This window comes from Eurosta solidaginis, chromosome 2, assembly GCF_040869045.1.
Source record: "Eurosta solidaginis isolate ZX-2024a chromosome 2, ASM4086904v1, whole genome shotgun sequence".
Classification (NCBI taxonomy): Eukaryota; Metazoa; Arthropoda; class Insecta; order Diptera; family Tephritidae; genus Eurosta; species Eurosta solidaginis.
In genome coordinates this window covers 78,195,784-78,220,738 of record NC_090320.1, presented here as the reverse complement: position 1 = coordinate 78,220,738, position 24,955 = coordinate 78,195,784, and the positions used below count along the sequence as shown (strand labels likewise).

Genomic DNA, 24,955 nt, shown 5'->3' with positions numbered 1-24,955 from the left:
GGGTTATTTTGCTTTCGTGCTAAAACGACATCTGTCAAGTTATTTTACACCATCTATGTAATACTTCTATATCACTACTACTGAACTGTGCAGCCTGTCAAACATTACAGTACAGATATACAACGAGAGAAGGAGACAAAATTTCAAGGCTGTCGTTAAATTTTTTTAAAAAAGGAGCTTAAATATATGTATATTTCAACAAGCCGTCTTGCTTATATCAATATTGTACATTAGGCTATTTCGTCCTCCAAATGAAAAAGTAAGCTTTTGTTTGCCATTAGTATTATAAAATTTTTGATTGTTTTAAGAACTCCGCAGATTAGCATTACCGATTTGTGCTGAGTGCGCAGATATACGTATGTAAATGAGCCCTTAATGCCAACTGACAACTACGAATTTCTCGTGCACAGAATTAACAGTTACAAAATATGCGTATGCGCAACAAATGGCATAAATTGAAAACAAATCTAGTTAGCGACCGTGAGATTTTCAGCTGGTATAAGTAAAATTTACAAAATTGATATTATTTCAACACCAATAGCAGCCAGCCCAGTACATGCTCATATTTTGTTACTTCATCAAAAATTTATTTCATTAAAGAACTGAAAATAAGTAAAAATTTTTAAAACGTTTATATATCGTTTGTTCAAGCAAATTCATTTTAAATTACTTTTTAAAACGTTTAAAGAAATGCGTGTTGGGATGTATGTATATGTATATTTTCATACATGTATATTTGAATTTTTTTCATTTCAAATATGAATTCTACGCCTTGTTTTGTTTTTTTTTTGTACTATTTATGTAAATAACGTACTTTGTATGGCTGCAGCCCATGCTTAAATAATAAAGACATCAAGCCTTGTATTGTATTTGTTGGCGTTTTCATTGTTTAATCGACTAAACTGAGATTTTATAACAATTAGTATGCAAAAGTTGGGTAACGGGGATAGTGACTCATTGGTACCCCTTTAATACTTTTTTTTACACACGCTACTACAATTCACTAACACTATCAAAGCCCGCGCATGCGCAGAACATACATTTGTACAGTTTCAGCAAATAATGATTGACAGAAAATTTGCACATTAGGAAGATAGGAAGGTATTGATATAGAAGTATTATATATATGTTTTACACATGTTCTTATGTGGGTCGTTATTTTCGGCGCGACAGAGCAGCACGACAATCAATCAAAAATGCCGTTATAGCTAGATTGAACCTAGTTTTTCTATTTTTGGGAAGTGCCAGTGAGTGGCGTCCTTTTTATTTTGTCAATAATAACTAAAATAATTATTTTTTGTAATGTTTAAACATAATTAATATTTTTTTCTAAATTTTTCGCCACTTTTTGTTTGCATTGTATTTCATTAGCCGTGTTTTTTTTTACACGCGTATACGTTTCGTTTGCGCGTGAAAAAAAACGCCTATCCTCGCTCAGATAATTCTTAGGAGACCCATATAGCGGCTGTGGCTAAACAACTAGCTACAGCCACACAGGGTGTACCGAAAAGCGGAGACACAACCCTCTGTTGTATTTCTGTGTATAACATATAGCTGAATCAGTTGTGATAAATAGTGGACGCGCATAGAATACATAGAATTGGTGCAGAGGGTGAAACATAGACACATATTTCAGTTACATCTGAGTATAATGCGTATTGAATTTTAGTAGTACTAATTTTACACGTAGCAATTTCAGAGGTGTATTTAAAGTTTGTCGCTTAGCAGTCCATATAAAGTTTAAGCGTAAACGCATTTAGAAGTGAAAAAAAACAAAGCTATTATTGAGAAAAATGTCTGTGGTGAAAGATAAGTCCCATTTGCCATGTTTTGTGGAAGTGTTTTTGAATGGGGTAAAGGAGAAGTGCTCAAAAATCAAATTCAATAAAATGTATTTTGGATTTCTATACTCTAGTCGATGGGCTTTTTGACACATCAAATTGCCAAATTATAGCAACACCTTAGTGTAGTTATAGCTTTGGAGTGGAAAAAGTACCAAAATCGAAGTCAACGTAACAACATGCCAAGTTATTATCAAAACACCAGCTTTCTTACGAAAGTACAAAAAATGGCAAAGCTCATTGGTATTCACACCAAATTTTTTCTGTTTTCAGTTCTAAGAAGGACGCATGGTGAAACTCTAATAAATATGAATACGTAAATTAATTAAAACAACAAAACTGTATATGTCCAAATATGTAACTTTGAACGCATATGGACGCAGTAGAGTTGAGAAAAATTACATAGCCGGTAAAAATGCAAGTGGCAAGCTTCGCAATAGTGGATCAAATAAAAGTATGAGGGCATTGTTTACAAAAAAGAGCTAATGTTGTTTCTAAACCTTTTTAAACGAGTATGTAGCAAAATTCACAAACATATTTATTGAACACGAACTTGCTAGAGTTTGCGGAAAATATCGTAACCATCAGGGTAGGGGTAACATATTGTTACCGCTCCACCGCTACGCGCTTAGTAAGTTAGTTTATGAATGAAAAATAGCACAAATATTTTCATTTGATTTGAATTGCGAAGCTACCCTTTTCAATGTTACCGGTTACGTTCGGAGAAAAGCCGTAATAATACCAAATACCTATGTGATCATAATCTAACAAGCCGCCTGTTTTGGGATATCATAAAAATTCGAAATATGAAAGTTTTGATTTGCATTTGCTTACAATAAAACGTGCAAATTGTTAATGAAACGTTGTTTTCTTCCCTTTTTAATGAAATTTTGTGGCACTAATAATTGACTTTCAGCATAAAGCTGTTTTAAGTGCTTACTTGATAATTCCAGTTTATGATTCTTTTTTCGACAAATTTTTAACCTATAATTGGAGTTAGTCGTATTGCTATTTTATTCATCGCAACTATGCATTGTGCAAACAGGCAACATATTGAATTCATTTGAATGACAAGTGGTTCGTATCAATAAACGTTCGTAATAGTTTTTTTTATATCTAACGTCTATTACGTCGCACACATACATACATAGCACCAAGCCCTGAATCTGATGACGGATGCAACATGTTATATAACTCAGTGGTATTTCAAACTAACAAACACAAAACTAATGATTTCAACCAAGTTCATTATTTTCCCGTTTTTATGTTTTTTCTTTCTCAGAATTTGGGTTTTCTATTTATGCTTTGAACTAAAACTCGTTCAATCTTCTTACTTCCCTCAAGAAAATTGTTTGCCATGAACATTTACTCGATGAATACTAATTTTATTAAATGGAATTTTGTGTTGACATTTTCGAATTGCAGTGAAACACTCTATGCTTCAAAACGTTCGAATTAGTTGTGTCAACATGAAATATTGTGGGAGAATTATGTATGATATTTACAGAAACGGAGATGGAACATCCAGGGCAGGGGATTATAAGTTTAAAAGAGAATACATTTTCATATTTAACTGAATTTCTAATATTTGTGAGTGTGTATGTTAAATATAAAAATTGGTTAACTTTAAAAAATATTAGGGGGGCTCGCTATGTCTTGCAAGGTGCACGGATTATTTTGTTTTATTGTGAAGTTATAGCGTGCATCAGTGAGAAACTTGACATAAAAAAATATGAAGAATAATTGCTTAATCTTTTCGAAAGCTTAATGAGAGGATTGAGAGGAATACCGGTGAGACAGTGTTGAAGTGGTTGCTTTTTGCCTGTGTTTTGTTGTTGTGACTTTACAATCTGTACAATTCATGCATTCCTTGAAATCCGCGCACCGATTGCTAGGCAAGGTGAATTCCTCTAAAATAACTGAATATATTCTATTTTATTCTGATTCGTCTATTATTTAACAGTAAATGAAATAAAAATAATCAAATCTTTGATAGTATCCTCCACCTGGAAACATAGCAAAGGAACATACATATATATATTTTTTTTTTTTGCGGGGAGGCTGAAAATGCCTAATGCACCATAATTGCTGCCGTGTGTCCGTAGACTAAAAAACAGCCCCGTTTTGGAACCGTCGCCCACCCCGGTACCACTTTCGCATTACTTCATGGTGGCGTTCCATATTTCTCATTTTTTAAGAGCCTACTGTTGTGCCTGCGTCCAGGTTCCCGCTATTTGCTCTGAGTGTCGATTTAATCGCCACTGCTTCGCATGCGCATTTCTCTGCGCTCCCTCTCAGCATCCATCAGGCGTGTCATTACTATAAATGCCATTTTGCTCACTGCAGTCCAGCACTCTTTCCTGTTGCACATATGTGATACTAAATTTCTCGTGGTAGGTTCCTCCCCAAAGACTCCATGCAAGGCGAGTCTTTCCTCGTGGAAACGGGGGCAGTGGAACTTGACGTGCTCTGCGTTTTCTAACTCCGTGGTACACATTGGGCAATAAGGATCTTCCTCTATCCTACGCTTCCATAAATACTCTTTGAAACCGCCATGTCCACTCATTATCTGCGTGAGATGGTAGTTCAGTTCGCCGTGCTTCCGCTTATTCCATTGAGCTACGTTCCAAACTAGCGTGAAGGTCCAACGCCCTTTACTCGAGGCCTCCCACCGTTCTTGCCACTTAGCTATTGTTTGTGTCCTTGCTCTTTTCTTTTCTTCTTCAGATGGTCGCTCGATATTAGTGTTATACAGATCGGCCAATTCGCTTGCCAGTAAGTCTACTGGGATTTGCCGGGTTAGAACCAGGATCGCGTCGTCTGACCCCGTCCGATAAGCACTTGCTATTCATAAAGCAGCAAGTCGGTACGCTGCTAATATATACTTTTGATGGGTCCGTTTAGATCCATACCACACTGGTGCTGCGTATAGTATTATTGAGCTGGTTACTGTGGACAATAGCTGACGTGTAGCTGTGCTCGGACCACCAATGTTAGGCATTATTCGAATAAGTGCTCCATTAAATTTGGTAATTTTCTCCCCCACCGCTCTGAAGTGCTCTTTGAAAGTTAACTTAGAGTCAATGTGCACTCCTAGGTATTTTAAAGAATCCTTTGAAGTGATTTGATGATCCCCGACAGTTAAGACTAACTCGTTCGCCGACCGTTTGGAGCTTACTAATACCACTTTCGTATTTTGGCTAGCCAACTCCAATCCCATATTGGTCAGCCATTCCTTTATTCTTGCTACGGCGTCATTACATAATGCTTGAAGCAGGTCCAGTTTCTTGGCCACTACTACCACTGCAATATCATTAGCATATCCCACAATTTGCGTGTTTTCTGGTAGATCAATCTTTAGCACCCCGTCATACATTACATTCCAAAGCGTTGGACCGAGAACAGATCCCTGTGGGACGCCTCCAGTGATTTTGTACTCTTTTGCTCCTTGATCCGTGTCAAAAAGATGTACCCTGTCTTTAAGATAGCTACCTATTATTCTGCGTAAGTAAGCTGGTGTGCCGAAGCTTTGCAGCGCTGCCATTATCTGCATCCAGTTCGCAGTGTTAAAAGCATCCTTGATGTCCAACATAATCTGTGCACAGAACTTCCTTTTATTTTGGCCTCCAGAGATAGCTTCTCTAGCTATATTGACGACTGTTTGTATTGCATCTACGGTGGATCTTGAAGCATAACTTCTTGTTCTTTTTTATGGCATTTTTAAGTACCTTTCTTTGTGCGACGTAGGCGCTGTGTATCTCCGCATATCGTGGTGATGATCGTGCCCTCTGCGCTATTATTCGTGCTTTGTGACATTTTCTACGCTCTTCCACAATTTCGTATTCCACCAATATACCGGAGTGCGCTGTGCTTCTCCGCGACTTCTGGGCATGGCAGCATCACATGCCATACATAGCGACTTAGTGATTTGAACCGACTGGTCTTCCGCATGTGATCCTCGTACTATGGCGTCCTTCCAGATAATATCAGATATTTGTGGATCGAAAAGGTGCTGTTTCCATTTCCTACTTTGTCGATGTCTTGCTGCTACCGTTCGTGGAGTTTCGAGCAGCTCTACGCTAATAGCTTTATGGTCGCTGTGTGTGTATAGTTGCTTATGGACCATTTTGCTCGTCTTGCTATTTCGCTGCTAGCGAAGGTGAGATCTATGATGGATCGTCTGGTACCTGTATCGAAGGTATATATCCCTGGTTCATTTAGGAGTTCTAGCCTCAAAGAAGTAAGGCTTTCGAGAAGAACTCTCCCTCTTTCGTTTGTTCGTCTACTTTCCCACACAGATGACCATGCATTGAAGTCTCCACACACTAAAAGCGGGTGTTTACCTCGTGCTTCAATGGTGATCCCGTATATCATGTCTTCGAGCTCGGCGATGGTCATGCTGGGAGGGGCATAGCAACTGAAGACGTATATACCACTGATTTTTGCCCACGTGAATCCTGAATCCATACATATGTAAATATAAATATTCTATCTGGTGCTTTGCTCTTTGACTTAGTTTGTTTAGAGACAATTAGGTTTAGAATTTTGATTATTTCACACGCAATCTGTCAGTTGGGCTCGTTGGGACAAAAAGATTGCTAACAACCTTAATTTACTTTTTCTACTTCGTACATGTGGGCATTTCTTGCGTTACAGGCGTTCCTATGAGAAGCACATTTTCATTATAAGTGGATGAATAAAAGTGTAACAGCAGCCTTAACAAATAATAAAAATGTCACCCTGTTTCCAAATTGCTGCAACATCCGTTGTCTATTGTGAACGGACAACAGGTGTTGGAACAACTTGGAAACAGAGCAATTCAGCTCGGCAGAAAAAGACCGGCCATTATTAAAATTTGGACGACACAAGAAAGCACGAATGTGGGTAAAAAAAAACTAAAACTAAAATAAGCGAGGTGTACAAATTAAAGTTAATAAATAATAAATAAGTGTAAAATAATTAAAAATACATTTATTATACAACAACTTAATAAATAAAAGAAGCGCACATCAATTTTTCAGAGGTTCCAAAATGGAACCTCACATGGCGACCGTGAGGCTGGAGCCTCGTCAGGCAATACAAAATGCAGCAATGGTGAGTAGAGTGGTGTAGGAAAAGTGGCATTGGCAATGGAAAGATAAAATTTAGAATAAAACTAATGCTAACAGTTAAAAGAAGCAGAGATGATAGAACGAAAGGACATTGGCTAAATAATAAAACTACCTAAAACAAAAATACGAATAAATTAATCGGACGTTATATGATATTAAATACTTTTATAAAAGAAAATTTTTAACAAAGAAGCTAATACTACGAATGAATAACGCTATTAATTAACGGAATTTAAAACCCACGCCACTAGCCAACTGTACAACATCGGCATTTTTAAACACCACCACCACCATCAGCATTTAACATCACTGTCAGCAGCAACAACACCGCCAGCAGCAACAACACCGGCAGCGACTTCGGTAGCAAAAACAACTCGACAGCAGTAGCATTGGCGACATCAGCGGCAGCCATCATTTTAGCAGCAGCGAAGCAGTACAATAAGTATAATATATAAATATATATGTATTTTAAACGTATATATGTATGTATATTATAAATTAAAATTTTTTATTAAATTCGGTGCCTTCGCATTTCAAGTAAAATAATTTCGCATTTCATATAAATTTTGGATTTTTGATATAACGGTGGTTTGTGAAAAACCAATTGAATTTTTTTTATAAACGGTGGTTTGTTAAAAACCAATAAACTTTTTTAATACATGCGGTGGTTCCGTGAAAACCCAACTAAGATTTTTTTAATACATGCGGTGGTTCCGTGAAAAACCAACTAAAATTGTTTTGATATATGCGGTGGTTCCGTGATTACCACATTTTGAGATTTTTACCAATTCATACTTACATACTTTTGAGCCATTTTGAATTCAACTACTTTTTTTTACAGATTTTTCATACAAGTATACTGCAGTTTCAATTAATTCTTCCAATAAAGTGTTAAATATTTCTGTAGCGACTATTCACCTGCAAATCAGTTCCCTTTTACAAAATTTTTTTTCTTTTTCCTCAACATTTCAGCTTCAAATATAAATTCAGACATTCAAACAAGTACTTCATTAATTTCATAGTTCGAACTGAATTATTCTGCTAACTACATACTACTACTATTCTGATAACTACATATATAATAAGTGGTAAGCAAGTGCAAAAAAATTTAGACTCAGAATCCGATAATTCAGCCTCAAGGTACGAAAGTTTAGCTTCATCTTCGACCGAAGAAGTCACAAACCAGGGAAATAGATTTTCTTTGTCAACAGATTTTCCAGGCTTCGAAGATTCTTCCAGTAAAAATTTAACTTCTAATCTAGCTTCAAATCTTAACGATTCAAATAGTGCAAAATTAACTTCAATTTCTTCTACTTTAAAATTAGATCTTAATGACTCAAATAGTACAACCTTAGTTAACCCTTCTTCTGACGTAAACCCAGATCTTAACGATCCAATTGATACAGACGTTGTCTCACCTTCTTCTAATTCAGCTTCAGATCTTAACGATCAAATCATGGCAACACCTGAGGAAAAGAAAACCTTCATTAGCATGTGTAAAAATTCTATTAGAGAAAACTACAGCGGTGATCCCATTTAATTTGATTCGTCCCTCCCACAAATTGTCATCCTCCCAGCAGCTCCTTGCAGCAGGACTGCTACATATTCTCTTACTCCGGGAAGGTATCGAACCCAATTCGGGTCCGTCTCCTGACCCCGGTCATGAGAAATGGTTTTGCTGCATTTGCCAGAAAGGAATCTTTTTAGGACGGTCATACTCTGTTCAGTGTGTCTCGTGCAAGGGATGGTTGCATCGGACAGGTTGTTCTGGGCTTGATCCCAAAACCCGACGTCCACGTAACTTTTATAAATCTTTTGTGGCTCCTTGCTGCTCACGCCTAAGGGCGTCCCGTAGTCTACGCCTAAGCGTATCCCCACTACCTTCCAGCAGCTTCGCTGCTCAGCAAGCCACAACAAGTACCCGCTGCTGCTGTTGTTGTTGTTGTTGTTGTTGTAGCGATTAGTTACTCCCCGAAGGTTTTGGGGAGTGTTATCGATGTGATGGTCCTTTGTCGGATACAGATCCGATACGCTCCGGTAACACAGCACCATTAAGGTGCTGGCCCGACCATCTCGGGAACGATTTATATGGCCACATTAAACCTTCAGGCCATCCCTCCCTCCCCACCCCCAAGTTCCATGAGGAACCCGCTGCTGCTCGTGCCCCACGGCGCCAACAACTCAAACAGCTGATACCACTCATAACTACTACCTTCGTAGTAGAGCTGGTTGCAATGCTGAGCATCAGCCCCTGCCCCCGTCTTCTTCTCCCCCCCTCTTTTCTGGCAGCAATCGTGCAGGTCAGGGAAACAGACTCTTAGTCCCTGCCTCCGTTTGCACCGTCTGCCAGCACAGAATATATAGGTTTGCGACATCCGCTCAATGCAGCTCCTGCCTTGGGTGGTGCCACTTTCCTAGATGTTCTGGTCTCCGCGACGGCAACCCCCCGACGGGTTTCATCGCGCCATGTTGCCAGGTCGCAAACCCAAATCATCCGGGTACCCCAATGCTTGCCCAAGGGCGCCCAGTCCCAAGGCCACAACAGCAATTGCGTCCTGGCCTTCCACAACCTAGGCGTAGTCACCCCTCACTTACCCCTAGAGTGGCGGCGTCACCCCTCATGCACTTCAGAATTCTGCAGTTCAACTGTAATGGACTAACTGGGAAGATTACGGAGATAGTCGATTTCATGAAGCGGCACAACATCCGCATTGCTGCGATTCAAGAGACTAAACTCACAGCAAGATCTGCATTGCAGACCTGCTCTGGTTATAATGTCCACAGGAAAGACCGCGAGAGCGGAAATGGAGGCGGCCTCGCGTTTATTATACACCACTCTGTGCAATATCATATATTTGATCCTGGCATCGACCGCAGTGACAATGTCTTAGAACGTCAAGGCCTATCTGTCCGGTCAGGCGATGCAAATCTAGAAATCATCAACATCTACATCCCTCCTGTCACCTGTTGCCCCAGTGGATACCGCCCTAATATCGAGGCCTTACTCACTGGCAACAATCGCATTATCTTAGGCGATTTCAATGCCCATCACGACCTATGGCATTCAAACTTGCGGGCGGACAGTAGGGGTGAGATGTTGGCGGATCAAATAGACAAAACGACGTTCTGCACAATAAACGGAGACGCCCCCACACGTATGGTAGGAAGCTGTCATAGCTCGCCAGATATCTCAATCGTGAGCGCAGAACTCGTAAACTGCGTCAACTGGCAGCCGATGGTAACATTGGCATCCGACCACCTGCCCATACTTATTTCGTTCGAGCGTACCGCCGACTTCATCGTCACCGAAAAACGCACTTTCATAAACTTCAAAAAAGGAAAGTGGGAAGAATATAAATCTGCAACAGACAGCAGCTTTGCTGCCCTCCCTATCCCGACTGACGCCCGCCAAGGGGAGCGTGCCTTCCGTAAGGTCATTGAATCCGCCTCGGCACATTTCATTCCCGCCGGGAGAATTCCCGAAATCCGGCCCCACTTCCCGGCGGAGGCAGCGAGCTTAGCGAGGGAACGCGACCTTATAAGACAGCTTGATCCAGGCGACCCCCAAATAAGGGATATAAACCAACGCATCAGATTGCTTGTGGACGAACACAAGCGGGCGAAATGGGAAGAGCACCTAAGAGGTTGTAACCTCTCTACCGGTGTAGGTAAACTTTGGTCCACCGTAAAGTCCCTATCGAATCCGACTAAGCACAAAGACAAAGTTTCCATCGCCTTTGGCGATAAGGTGCTGTCGGATGCGAAAAAATGCGCGAGCGCTTTCTGCCGACAATATATAATGCATCCTACGGTCGACAAAGATAGACGGAGAGCCAATAGACACGCACATAAACACAAACTCAGCGCGTCACCAATTACCATCACCGCTAGAGAGGTTGAGGACGCCATTGGTCGCGCTAAACCATCCAAAGCAGTGGGCCCAGACGGCATAGCCATGCCGATGCTTAAAAACCTAGGGAAAGAGGGTTTCAAATACTTAGCGCAAGTCTTTCCACCTTTGTCATACCCGAGAAATGGAAAATGGCCAAGGTGGTCCCGCTACTAAAGCCTGGGAAACCAGCTAACGTAGGTGAGTCATATCGTCCGATATCTCTCCTATCGCCAGTGGCAAAGACGCTTGAAGCCATTTTGCTCCCTTATTTCCAAGCACATTTGCAGCTAGCCCCTCATCAGCATGGCTTCAGAAAACTCCATAGCACTACCTCCGCGCTAAATGTCATTAGCACCCAGATAAATTGCGGTTTGAATCAATATCCCCACCATAGAACAGTACTCGTAGCGTTAGACCTATCAAAAGCTTTTGATACGGTCAACCATGGCTCGTTACTGCAAGACCTGGAAGGGTCCACCCTTCCCCCATGTCTTAAAAGGTGGACCGCAAATTATCTGGGTGGTCGGCAGGCATCGGTGCAATTCAGAAACGAAACATCAAAACAAAGGAGAATTAAACAAGGGGTTCCACAGGGTGGTGTCCTATTCCCGTTTTTTTTTAATTTCTACATATCTAAGCTACCTTCACCACCGGAAGGAGTCACAATCGTTTCCTACGCCGATGACTGCACAATAATGGCCACAGGCCCAGGCCCAAAGATCGATGAGCTATGCAATAAAATAAACGGCTATCTCCCTGATCTCTCCAGTTTTTTCGCCTCGCGAAACCTGGCATTGTCACCGACTAAATCTTCCGCGACCTTATTTACAACATGGACGCCCCAAATTTCGACCATATTGAACATCCACGTCGATGGCACTACGCTACCGACTGTCCTACACCCCAAAATCTTGGGTGTGACGTTTGATCAGGATCTACATTTTGGTGCGCACGCAACCGCAATTGTTCCAAGAATTCAGAGCCGTAATAAAATCCTCAAATCCCTTGCTGGCAGTACCTGGGGAAAAGATAAAGAAACGCTCTTGACCACATACAAAGCAATTAGCCAGCCGATTACGTGCTACGCGTCACCCATATGGTCGCCAAGCCTAAAAACCACCCACTGGAAGAAACTACAGGCCTGCCAAAATACTGCTCTCAGAATCGCCACGGGCTGTCTTCTTATGTCCCCAGAACACCATCTGCATAATGAGGCGAGAATACTCCCCATCAGGGAGAGAAATGAGATGCTGACCAAACAGTTTCTGTTGAATACCCAGAAACCTGGGCATCCCAACAGACATCTGATTGACGAACCAGCACCGCCTAGGGGCCTAAGGAGTCATCTCCGTAAGCATTTTGAGGAAATACGGCACCTGAGAACCCAGCCGTATGAAGCGGAAAAACACAAGCAGGTCCTTGGTGAACTCCATAGACAGGCGTCGGACCTTTATGTCGGGAATTGCCCGGTGAATCCAGTACTTGAAGAAAAATATCCAGAACTCGCAGAAGAGGAACGCATACTCCCCAGGGAAACGCGTGTCACTCTTGCTCAACTTCGTTCTGGATACTGTAACAGGTTAAACTCTTACCTATCCAGAATCAACCCCGACATACAAAATGTATGCCCTGCTTGCAATGTGTCCCCACATGACACCAACCATCTCTTTAATTGTAATGTGGAACCAACGCCTCTAACACCCCTTTCCTTATGGTCCACCCCTGTTGAAACGGCAAGTTTCCTTGGACTCCCGTTAGAGGATATTGATGACAATTTGTGATCGGTCGCGGCTATTAGGTGGGGCGAGCATTGCTACAACAACAACAACAACAGCGGTGATCCTCTAGCACTTGAGACCTTTATAGACAAAATCGAATTACTTGAAGAGTTCGCTGGTGAAAATTCAACTAATACTTTTATAGCATTCTTAAAATCAAAACTAGAGGGTAAAGCCCGTGAAGCAATACCAAGGCAAGTAACTTCCGTTAATGAAATCAAAGTAGCTCTACGTAGTAGGATCAAACCAGACAACTCGAAAGTTGTAGCAGGAAAAATTGCAGCGTTGCTCGTTAATAACAACAATTATACAGATTTTGCCAAAAAAGTTGAAGATATAGCTGACTCACTTGAGCGGTCTCTTGTTATTGAAGGGATCACTCAAGCGAAAGCTTATGAAATGGCAGTCGAAAAAACTTTTAACGTGTGTCGTTTAAATGCAAAATCAAATTTAGTCAAAACCATTTTAGCCTCAACGGCATTTACTGATCCGAAAGACGTAGTAGCGAAATTAATTGTAGAACAAAATAACGAAGTAACTGAGCGTCGGGTTTTAGCTTTTCGATCACGTGGTAGTTATCGAGGTTTTTACCCAAATCGCAGCTATACTGGTTATAGAAATAATAGCTCATTTTCATACAACGGCAGCCGTAACGGCAACAATAGTCAGCGATATCGATATGACAATAGAAATAGATAACAAAATAGTAACAATAGCAGTACAAGTGCAAGCCCAAACTCAAATCCCAATAATAGTAACAATAGAAGCAACAACTCACGATCGTCAAACGGTAGAGGTAGAAACGCAAACGTACGCGCTTTAAACGCGAGTGCCCCTCAGGAGCGAACACTGAGTGAGGACGAACTAAGCGAGTAAGCGAATATCCTCCACCAGTAGGCATCTAAATTTAAATTATTCAGATTTCATAGAATTACTACTTAACGGGTCACAAAAATTTTGTTCTTTCCTAGTAGACACTTAAGCAGACATTTCTTTAATAAAAAATATCATATCTAGACAGTAATATTTCATTAAATACGAACGACATTATTAACATTACCGGTGTCACTTCAAATTCAGTTTCCAATTTAGGTAAAATTACCGTAAATTTAAATTTTTCAAAGTTTTTTATTAAACATACTTTACATGTAGTAAATGAAGACTTTATTATTCCATCCGATGGCATACTGGGTAAAGATTTTCTGAAAATTAACAAATGCATTATTAATTATGAAAGAAATATTATTTCCTTTTGGGTAGCTAATGAAACAGTCGCGATACCAATCCTACACGGAACAGAAAGCGACAGTTGTATCATTCCTCCCAGATGTGAAATTTTCAGACTTTTTGATTTGGGAGATTCACCCGAGCCACTTTTCGTGGACTCGCAGGAAATTGAAAAAGGTGGTTTCACAGCGAGATGCATTGTTAATTCCGGTAACCCAATAATTAAAGTCATAAACACCACGGATGATGTAAAGTATGTGAAAAGAAACAGTATTCGGAGAGAAAAACTTTCCAATTATAATGTTTATACAATTAATAAGACAGAAACAGAAGACAAACGTACAAAAAAACTAATTTCGATTTTAAAAAATCAAATACCTCAACATGCTCCAAGTAAATTAATTGACCTTTGCATAGATTATGCCGACATTTTCGCTCTTGGCACGGACAAAATGACTTTAAACAACTTCTACGAGCAAAAATTAGGATTGACAGACAACGAGCCGGTATATGTTAAAAATTATCGATTGCCATACTCTCAATGCGAAGGAATAAGTAAATAAACTAGTAAATAAACTATTAGATAACGATTTGATTGAACCTAGTTACTCCAATTACATTAGTCCTTTGATTGTAGTCCCAAAGAAAGATACTAATGGTCAAAAAGCTTATCGTATATGCGTAGATTTTCGCGCAGTAAACAAAAAAACTCATTGCTGAAATCCAATAGCTAGAGTTGACGATATTTTGGATAATCTCGGTAGAGCAAAGTATTTTTCAACATTAGATCTTTTTTCTGGATTTCATCAAATCCCCTTACATCCTGACTCACGTGACATTACGTCTTTCAGCACTGACCGAGGTGCATTTAGATGGAAAGTGTTTCCATTCGGTTTAAATATAGCACCAAATTCATTCTCACGAATGATGACAATAGCTTTTCGGGTATGCCACCCAATGTCGCATTTTTGTACGTCGTCGATATTATCGGCATAGGTTGTAGTGAGGCACACCACATTAAAAATCTTTCAAAAGTTTTCAATACTTGTAGGTCTTTCAATCTCAAACTTAACCCAAATAAATGCAACATTTTACGACCAGAAGTTACATTGTTAGGTCACAAATGTTCAGCCAAAGGTTTGTTACCAGACGACTCCAAAATACACACAGTTAAAAATTATACAAAACCGACTGATAAAGACGCGGTACGACGACTCGTCGCTTTTGCAAACTATTACAGATGGTTTATACCTAATTTTGCATCTCTGGCAGCGCCTCTAAACCGATAAAGCAGAAAAAGAGTTGAATTTGTATGAGATTTAGAGTACGAAAGGGCATATTTATCTTTGAAAGCAGCGTTACTTTCACCAAAATTACTTCAATATCCAGATTTTACTAAACAAATCATTATTACCGTTGATGCTTCCACAACTGGATGTGGCGCTATTTTGAGTCAAGTACAGCAAGGTAGTGATTTACCAATTTGTTTCGCTTCTAAAGCATTCAATAAAGCAGAGCAGAAAAAACAAATAATAGAATTAGAGCTTTAGCTATTTACTTTGCAATCAAGCAATTTCGACCATACGTTTATGGCACCCATTTTATTGTAAAGTCAGATCATAGACCTCTAGTATACTTATTTAATATGAAAGACCCATCTTCAAAACTTTCAAGAATAAGACTAGAAATAGCTGAATATAATTTCACTATTGTATATATTAAGGGTAAATCAAACGTTGGTGCTGATGCACTATCGCGCATCCCTATGGATGAAATTAAAGAAGCTAACAAACAAATTTTGGCAGTACAGACAAGGCCAATGACAAAATAGGCAAACGACAAAAACTTACATAGGGAAACAGACAAAAACGACGAAAAACAACTTACTTTAAATGTCTACGACAAATTTTCATTTAATTTTTCAAAAAAGATTCCACGAATAAGATCTGCAATTGCGTACGATAAAAATAATAAAACAACAAGTTTAAGAATTTTTTGCGCATATTAAACATAAAAAACTCGAGTTACTTAGTTTTGAGCTTGTTAACGAAATAATGACTTTAGAGAAATTACTTTCGAGGCTTGAATAAGAAGCCGGCAAACGCAAAATTAAGCAGATTGAATGACCTAAAAACGATATTTTGTTAGAACATTATACTATTACAAATTTCAATAATATTGGAAATAAAATTTTAAAATCATTAGAAATTATTTTAATAGATCCAGTGGAGACAGTAACAGATGAGGATACAAAATTAAAGGTAATGAAAATTTACCATAATGATCCCATTTTTGGTGGACATTGCGGAATGAAAAGACTTTACGCAATACTACGAAAAAAATTTTATTGGAAAGATATGACTCGTGATATATCGAAATATATCAAAAATTGCAAAGATTGTCTTTTAAACAAGGTTTAACCTAAAACAAAAGAAAAACTTGTTTTAACACCAACTCCTTGTAAACCATTCGATATACTAGTAATCGACACAATAGGACCCCTACCTGAGTCCAAATATGGTAACAAGTTCGCACTTACCATTATTTGCGACATGACTTAATACTTGGTAACAGTCGCTGTGCCAGACAAATCGGCAAAAACAATCGCTTCAGCAATTTTTAAAGGATTCATTTTAACATACGGCACAATGAATGCCATAAAATCAGATTTAGGTCAGAATTTAAAAATGAATTATTCGAAGAATTAACTAAACTTCTAAATATTAAACATAATTTTTCAACTGCATACCATCACGAAACTGTTGATACAATCGAACGTAATCATAGAGTTTTTAACGTGCATATTTAAAAGATAATTTATCTGATTGGGATGTTTATTTAAAATAATTTACTTTCCTACAAAATACTACGAGTAGCACAGTTTTCGACAATCAGTTTTCTCCTTTCGAGTTAGTTTTTGGGAAAAAGGCAACTTTGCCGAATGAATTGACAAAAGAAAAAATTGACCCAATTTATAAAGTCGAAAGCTATGCCAAAGAAGTTAAGTTTAGGATGGAGAAAACGCACAAAATGGCACAAAATCTTATAAATAAAAATAAGTTACAAAGTAAAAATCTGTATGATAAAACGGCACGACCGTTAGTTGTCAAAATCGGAGATAAAGTACATATACAGAAAGAAACACATCATAAACACGAAAATATTTATCAAGGTCCGTTTACTATAACTAAAATTAACGAACCTAGCGTAACTATTTTCGATGAAGTTAAAAACAAAGAAAAAGAAGTATACAAAAATAGACTTATAAAAGTGAAGTAACACTTTATATTGCCGTATAAAAACCAATCATATTTAAACTAAAACTAAAAAAAAAAAAAATAAAAATAATCATATTTTTAAATTTAATTGTTTTTGTGTAACATTAAAATATTTAACACACAATACCTAAAACAAGAAGAAAATTGTACAAAAATGAAATAACTAACCTAAAACAAGAAGAAATATTGTGCATACCAAAATACAAAAACAAAACATTGCACTAATAAAATTTGAATAGAGTAAAATAGTTACCTTATTTTTAAATAAACTAACACCAATGTAATAAATTGAATGAACTAAGCTAACTTACAAAAAAAAAAACACAAACCAAAACTACAAATATTGATATACGTAAATATGTAGATTAAAGTACAAATGTAATTAATTATATAAACTGAGTTAACTTAGGTATATCTGCCATAAGAGTCCAATTTTTTTTTTGCCATTCGGAAGGTATTATTTAAAACCCATACAAAAAAAAAGTTGAAGCCGACAAACTTGATCAATTTGTCGACTTCAACCTTTTTTTCCCAAAGGGGGATGATGTAACAGCAGCCTTAACAAATAATAAAAATGTCACCCTGTTTCCAAATTGCTGCAACACCCGTTGTCTACTGTGAACGGACAACAGGTGTTGGAACAACTTGGAAATAGGGCAATTCGGCTCGGCAGAAAAAGACCGGCCATTAATGTTGGCAGATCCCGTGATTTTTGAGGAACAATGTTATCTGTGATTGTGACCTCTCAGTCACGGCGTATTTTATCCGTGACTGTGACTGTGACATAGGAAGAGGAAGAGCTACCCTTCAAGACGGTGGTTGGTGATAGTTCACGCACACATTCAAAGCTTTTTTTGCTCTCCACTAAACATGTAACATTTGATACTGTCATCGAAATGACAGTGTCATATTTAATAAACTAAAAAATCCAAAAGGATTGGTTGGAACTGTATCATTGTGGTCTGCAAACAAAAGGCGGCACGTCCGACAAGAGCCTGGATAACCAATTGACACTTGCATTGATTTGAGCAATGCTACGAGCAGCTGTTGACATCAGCTGCAACCATTGCTAAGTACTTTATGCAAATTTAGAATGCTATGCTGGATTTCTTATATAGTTTCTCTGATGATGAATTGAAGTGTGAAGCCAAACCGGAGGAGTGGAACGAATATATTAATGGTATTGTAAAGTCGGCACGTGTGTTAGCAAGTCGTTTGCCTGGAGAAGAGGATTTCTTACGTGATTTGGAATTGTTTCGTCTCAAAATGATATTGCGCCTATTACACGTATCTAGCTTCAATGGTAAAATGAATGCGCTAAATGAAATCAATATAGTGCTAAGCTCATATTCACATCGTACACAACAACAACAGCATTGTATGCAGAGCGTAAGTACACGTAAACAATTTAATATAAAAATGTTGGCTTTTTCATTGCGATTTTATTTGGTACTAGAATTATATCAAACTTTCTGATGTTTTGTGCTCGAAAGACTTGCCTTGCTCAGCTACAATATGTTGAAAAGCTGGAGAAGAAAATACGATTTCTATAAAAGAACACGCCTCAACACTTGAAGATTTAGATGCAGTATGGCGTGCACAGATTAACAAACATGAAGCAATTGTTAAGAATGTACATGACCTTTTGGCGAAATTAGCTTGGGATTTTACGCCCGAACAATTGGATCATCTGTTTGAATCATTCCAAGTAGATACAAAATTAACATTAATTGATATTTAAGAATAATTAAAATTTTCACTATGTTTTCTTACTATAGGCTAGTATGACCGCCACTAATAAGGGTCAGAGTGAACGGCTTCTCGAACTAATAAGGCGCCTTGCCGAGGACGATAAGAATGGTTTAAAGGCTAAAAAGTGTTAAAGATTTTTTGAACGCTTGCCCATAACCAGAAAATACCGCCATAAGTATTAGGTCAAGTATTACCAGCGTTTAATACGCGAAATTTGTTGCTTGTATGTTTATTCGCCCAGTCGTGCTCCGCGCACTCAGCAAACACTTAATCGCCAACAAGTAATTGAACGTTTGCCAAATGATTATACTTTCATCATACTTGTTACGAACAGTTTAACTACATATATGGATAAAATTCTCAACATGATTGCTGAAATGCCGAATGTTGAGCGGAAAACTTTATGTATTGATGGACGTTATCCGCATAATATGCAAATACAGGAGCGTTTCGATTTTCTCAAGTTGTTAAAGGATGGGCACCTGTGTGTGTGTCATCTATTAATAAAGGCGTCAGTTATTAATTTTAAGATTTGGGTTGGTGTTGTTGTAGCAGGTTGTTGTTATTGTAGTGTACTCGTTATTTATAATTTGTAAGCACCATTGTATATATAATGAAAGGAATTAAATGTTTAATTTCGCTTTTAGATACATGATAAGGAGGTCGAGGTGGATAATTAGGGGGGTTCGCCGTCTTTTAAAACCCAATAAATTGCAACATCTGGACAAATATACATCAGCTGCTGACAGCATTCCATTCCGACAGCACTAATAATCAATTCCTGTTACTCGGCATCACAGTCCATCCCGACAACTGCTTTAATAATATATACATATTTTATAATATAATTTTGTTCAATTTGTATGCTTCTGTAATTTATCTGTAATCCGTAACTATATTTAATCTGATTAATTGTTAAATTGGTAGACTACTAAATAAATAAATAAGTGGTAATTTTAAAACCCAATTTTTTGTTATCAAATTCTTTTTATTTTATCATAGTCAGCCTTTAGTTCAATTAACATTTAAATACAGGTACCAAAAATATTTTATGAAATAAAACTGCAAAAATTGTATATATTCGTACATACAGAAAAAAAATTAAATATAAATACATATTCAATCAATCTTAGTAAAATATTTTTTTTGGATGCGTTTAATTTAAAAATGTTATACAAAACTTTGATTACTGTTTAAGAAGATAAGCATCTCAGTTTTTTTCACTTTGTCGTGAGCGACGGTCACTAACTATTTGGCCTGCTTTCGAAAAAACTTTCACATGGAACAGAAGATGCTAGTGCACATAAATATTTCCTTGCCAAATCTGCTAGCTTAGGGTATTTATATTTATTTTCGCGCCACCACTGAAATGAATTGTTTGTTATGGAAACTATTCCATCCTCTAAATACCGCTGCATTTCAATGATGCTTTTTGCTTCAGCACTACCTTTCGGTCTATTCTGGTTGGCATATTGATCGAAAGTGCTCCAAATGGAATGAAAATATTCTGCAGGTTCGTCTACACTCTCAGACAAGGGAGCCGATTCTGCCCTGTACAGTTCCACAAGATTACTTTTCACAATTTTTTTACAATTTTCTGCAGCTAATTCATCCGTCAATGCTAATAATTTAAACCTAGGATCCAAAAATGTAGCTACAGAAAATGTGTTGCTTTTTTGGATATTGCCCAATCGTTCCCGAATACCATTTACAAAAATGTCTATAACCTTGCGCACAGGATAGGGCCAAACTTTTGTTAGCAAATGCCTGTAGACGTCCTGAAGACCATTTGTAATCGGTATTACCAGGGATCCCGTACAATACGTTTCGCCACTTATGGTTACCGTAGCGTCTTTGAATGGTTGACATATTATACATAAATCTTTGACTATTTTCCATTCTTCACTGGACAAGGTTAAAAGGCCCCTGTTTAAAATAACTAGCGTACATTTTACTGCTTCCTCAAGCGCAGCGAATCGTTCCATCATTGCAAGAGTAGAGTTCCACCTAGTCCCAACTTGTTGAATCAGCTTCAACGGGTCCCTGCCACTGTTTCGTTGATAGCTCAGAAAGGCTACGTTGGCTGAAGAAAAAAAAAATTGGCTGAAGAACTTTTCTTAAAATAGGTAGCTATACCTTTGATCTTATCGATTATTTCAGCAACTTCCGTTACACGCAACCCATCTTTAACAATCAAATTCATTGTATGAGCCATACATCCAAAATGTTTCCAATTCAACTTTGTTGTAAGGGCACATTTTATGTTGTTGGCATTATCGGAAACAGAAAGCAAAATTTTTCTTTCTACATTCCAGTCACATACAATTTTGTGTATCGCTAATATTGAGCTCTGAAGCCGACAATAGTATGGATTTCAGCTCCAACTCCGGTGATACAAAATGTGCTGTCACAGCAATGAAGCTAGAAACATTTCTTGAAGTCCAATAATCCGTTGTAATACAAAATTTGTTGCCGCCTTGTACCATTCCTTGCATTTTATGTCTGCACTGTTCGTACAAAGCAGGAATCATGGTTTTGGAAACTACCCGTCTGCTTGGGAGTATGTACATAGGGTTCAAAGATTTCACAAATTCCCTGAATCCTCTGTCGTCTACAACGCTGAATGGTTGTAAGTCTATAGTAAATAACTGCAGAAGCTTGCTATTCAAACCCTCTTTTGAAATTGGGCGATAGTTTTTTTTATAATTTTGCATTGTGTTATCCGTTTTGGTGCTGCACTGGAAGTTGATGGCTGCTCTTCGGTGGTATCAATGACAGGTTCAATTTCGATAGGTTGAGGTTTATCCTGCAAAGGGAAATGCATACATACACAGGGACACTAACAAATCTTGGAAGTCGTTAAAATTTACCGCAAGCTCTTCCAGTTGTACGGTCGGATGCCTCCGAATCATATGTCTCTTCAAATTACTGGTCGATGTTTTATAAGATATTTTGCTTTTGCAAATATTGCATGTGGAAAAAGAATGATCCACCTTTTCAAAAAACTGCCATAGGAAACTGGTTTTGGATTTTTTTAACATCTTTCATAAATAATTAATTTTTATAAAACTTTAAGCTTAAAGTGCTACACTCCAAATCGCCCCAGTCCAGTCAATACGCGAAAATTAAAAATGAAACGATTTTCAGAACGTATGTAACAGACGTATTCACATCAATAGAAACCGTATTCAAAACTGAATGCAAAAAAAATATCCATTCCAAATACATATACATGCATGATTTTACATGGCGACTGCGCCATCTGCTGCTAATTAGTCACAGCACGAATCACAGATTCATTGACTCATGTGATTGAGATTATAATTAAACGTGATTGTGAACGAAGTGCAGATGCTGTCACAGTCGGTCAGTCACGGCTATTCCTCAGAAGCAGTCACAGCGTTCAGCTGTGATCATGTAGTACCTGTGACAAAATCACAGGTACACGGATATTTGCCAACTCTACCGGCCATTATTAAAATTTGAACGACACAAGAAAGCACGGACCATAGTGTACAAGTACAAGTGTGTTGACTTATCTGTCAAGCATTCTGACAGGCACTCGCTGGATTCGGAATGACAGCGAATTCAAAATGGATACCATTACCGAGTGCGCCGAATGATTGAAAAATTGAAAAAGTCGATACGATTGGTAGTCAAAAATGTTGTCGTTGAGACCAAAAATGCGACTCTAGACCTGAGATTTCCATCAGGTGAGCGAGGCTGTTTGTAGTTTTGACGTTTATCGCTTAGTGAACACACTTGTATAGGTACACTATGGCACGGACGTGGGCAAAAAAAACTAAAACTAAAATGAGCGAGGTGTACAAACTAAAGTTAATAAATAAGTGTAAAATAATTAAAAATACATTTATTATACAACAACTTAATAAATAAAAGAACTAGATCTTAAAACTAAAAATACTGCGTTTGGTGTCACATCAATTTTTCAGAGGTTCCAAAATGGAACCTCACAACAGCAAGAGGAAGATACGAGATCTACGTAATGGTCGAGTCACAATAAATTTTTTCATATATACGTTCAACTCCATGTATGATGAGTAGACTGCTATGAGTGCTTTCTCACTTTGCAAGTAAAATTACTTTTCCCACACTTTGGTACGTTTCCAACTTTTTTCACTGCATTTAAACAAAAGAATAGGAGACAAAATATGTTAGCAAGTATTTTTTTTTGTATAGTGAGAATGTTTATGACAGTGTTTCGTGAAATTTTGTATGTGAATGGGCCAGTCGAAATAAGTTTATTTAAGAATTTGGCAAAAATTGAAACAACGTGACATCAGGACGTACAAGGCCACAGCTTTTCGATTATACCTTGTAAATCTCTTCAGAGCCTTTTATCACGGAAGTGGGATTTGAACCCGCACTCTTACAGGTTTCATCTGAACGCTTCTCGCTTCCGCTCTGGAGTCAGCTTTATTTTTGAGCTAGCGTCGCTTTCGCTAAATGTCGTGGCGCTTAATGCGCATGCACCGTAATGTTACAGATCGTTTGGGTATTGAATTAATGAACGGGATTGTATGAATAGATTACCTAGGTATTATGTATTTAATATAGAGATTTCCTACTCTTTATTGAGCAAATCGTCACTTCGGTAAGGCCTTTTGACTTCTTTAAAAAATGTTATAGCAGCAGAAAATTTATAAAATTAGAATCCTTTAATATATTGTTATGGAGTTAGGAAGTTCTATTTTTGGTCAGTCATTCACAAACCATGTTCAGATATCTAACGCATACCTCTGAAACAGCATCAAAAAGCTATTTTAAACTAAGAAAGGAATTAGGCGATATAACATAACAATGCAATAGAGGAACGATAGAGTTTATCTGAAAGGGGATATCGAAAATATGGTTCTCGTTTCACATATTATGGCCATAACAAGTCTGTGGACTAGGACAGTAGGTACATACATTAGAAGAGCTGCAGCTGTAATACCCAAAGAGATATTGGTGCTTACCAGAGCATTAAAATTACATATCAACAGCCAAAGTTGCAACAGATTGCTATATTTTACTAAATGTTTCTGTGGTAAAAAAATTATGGAAGACTTAATCAAAGCCATAATATGAAATGTTAATATATCCATGCGAGCCAAAGTATTAACTGTTTAAATTATTGCAAACTTTGTTCGAAGCCCAATTTTGACACTTTCAATCAAAACATGCAATTAAAAAATAAATCAGACGCGCACAATATTTTGGCTAAAAAATAGCCTTATAATACCAATTTTGAAAGGCTGTAGCATGCATTCGGAAATCGCAATAGGAAAATTTACATATACTTTTACTTATTTTGTTCCTTTCTTGTTTTTAATCTTTGTTATTTTTCATTCCGGTTTGAAAAACAAATTTTTTTCCAAGCGAAAAGCCACGTCTTTTGTCAAATAAAGATTTCCTTCGTTTATTTTGGTTCACATTTTTCGGGAAATGCCCATATATCCAAAGGTACAATAGTAGATACTACAGATTGGTGTACATGTTTACTCTAGTATTTCCTCGACTGGAAGCTGCAATTTTTTCGATTTCCTACATTTTGTTTATTTTTGTTCATGTAAATTTTTCAAAGCCTTTGTTCAATCAAAGTTTGGCCATTTGATGACGTGCCGTCAGCCAACTTAATTGCCGATTCCAAAAGGCAACAACGTTTGCCTTTCATTGTTTCCACTCGAATTATTCTTATTCAACAATCGACTACATACAGACATACATGGTTTATTGAATTTAAGAGATTTAAATAGAAACTTATGGAAATCGGAAACTCATGTGATTAGACAAAAGAAAACTATTAAAGGCAGCTTCAGTGAATGCAAAGAGTGATAACAAGGAACTTCTCCAGAAGACGACTTTATCTGCATTAACTCATGAAATGTCCTTATCTAGAATTTGAGGGACGGATATATTATATTTCCACACCAAACGCAACATTTACATATATATTTTGAAAAAATTTACTTTTTAATGCAGACTTCTTTCATTTGTAGATTTCTATCGAAATTTCAGAAGGTAGCCACACAGTCGGCATGAGGTAACGTCTTCAAACCAAATTATTTTTATT

General features: G+C 37.8%; 1 protein-coding gene across 5 annotated transcripts in view; it reads left to right on the top strand.

The window, feature by feature from the left end:
• The window catches only part of drl (derailed), a 380,401-nt gene that overhangs the window by 190,443 nt on the left and 165,003 nt on the right, over nt 1-24,955 (top strand). For 2 of the 5 annotated variants that reach the window (XR_010949576.1, XM_067765853.1), the window contains exon 1: nt 22,555-22,592. The exons of the other annotated variants lie outside the window; for them this stretch is intronic. The gene's annotated coding sequence lies outside the window, so the exon portion shown is untranslated. Of the gene's footprint in view, nt 1-22,554; nt 22,593-24,955 lie in introns of those variants that run through there. 5 annotated transcript variants of the gene reach the window in all.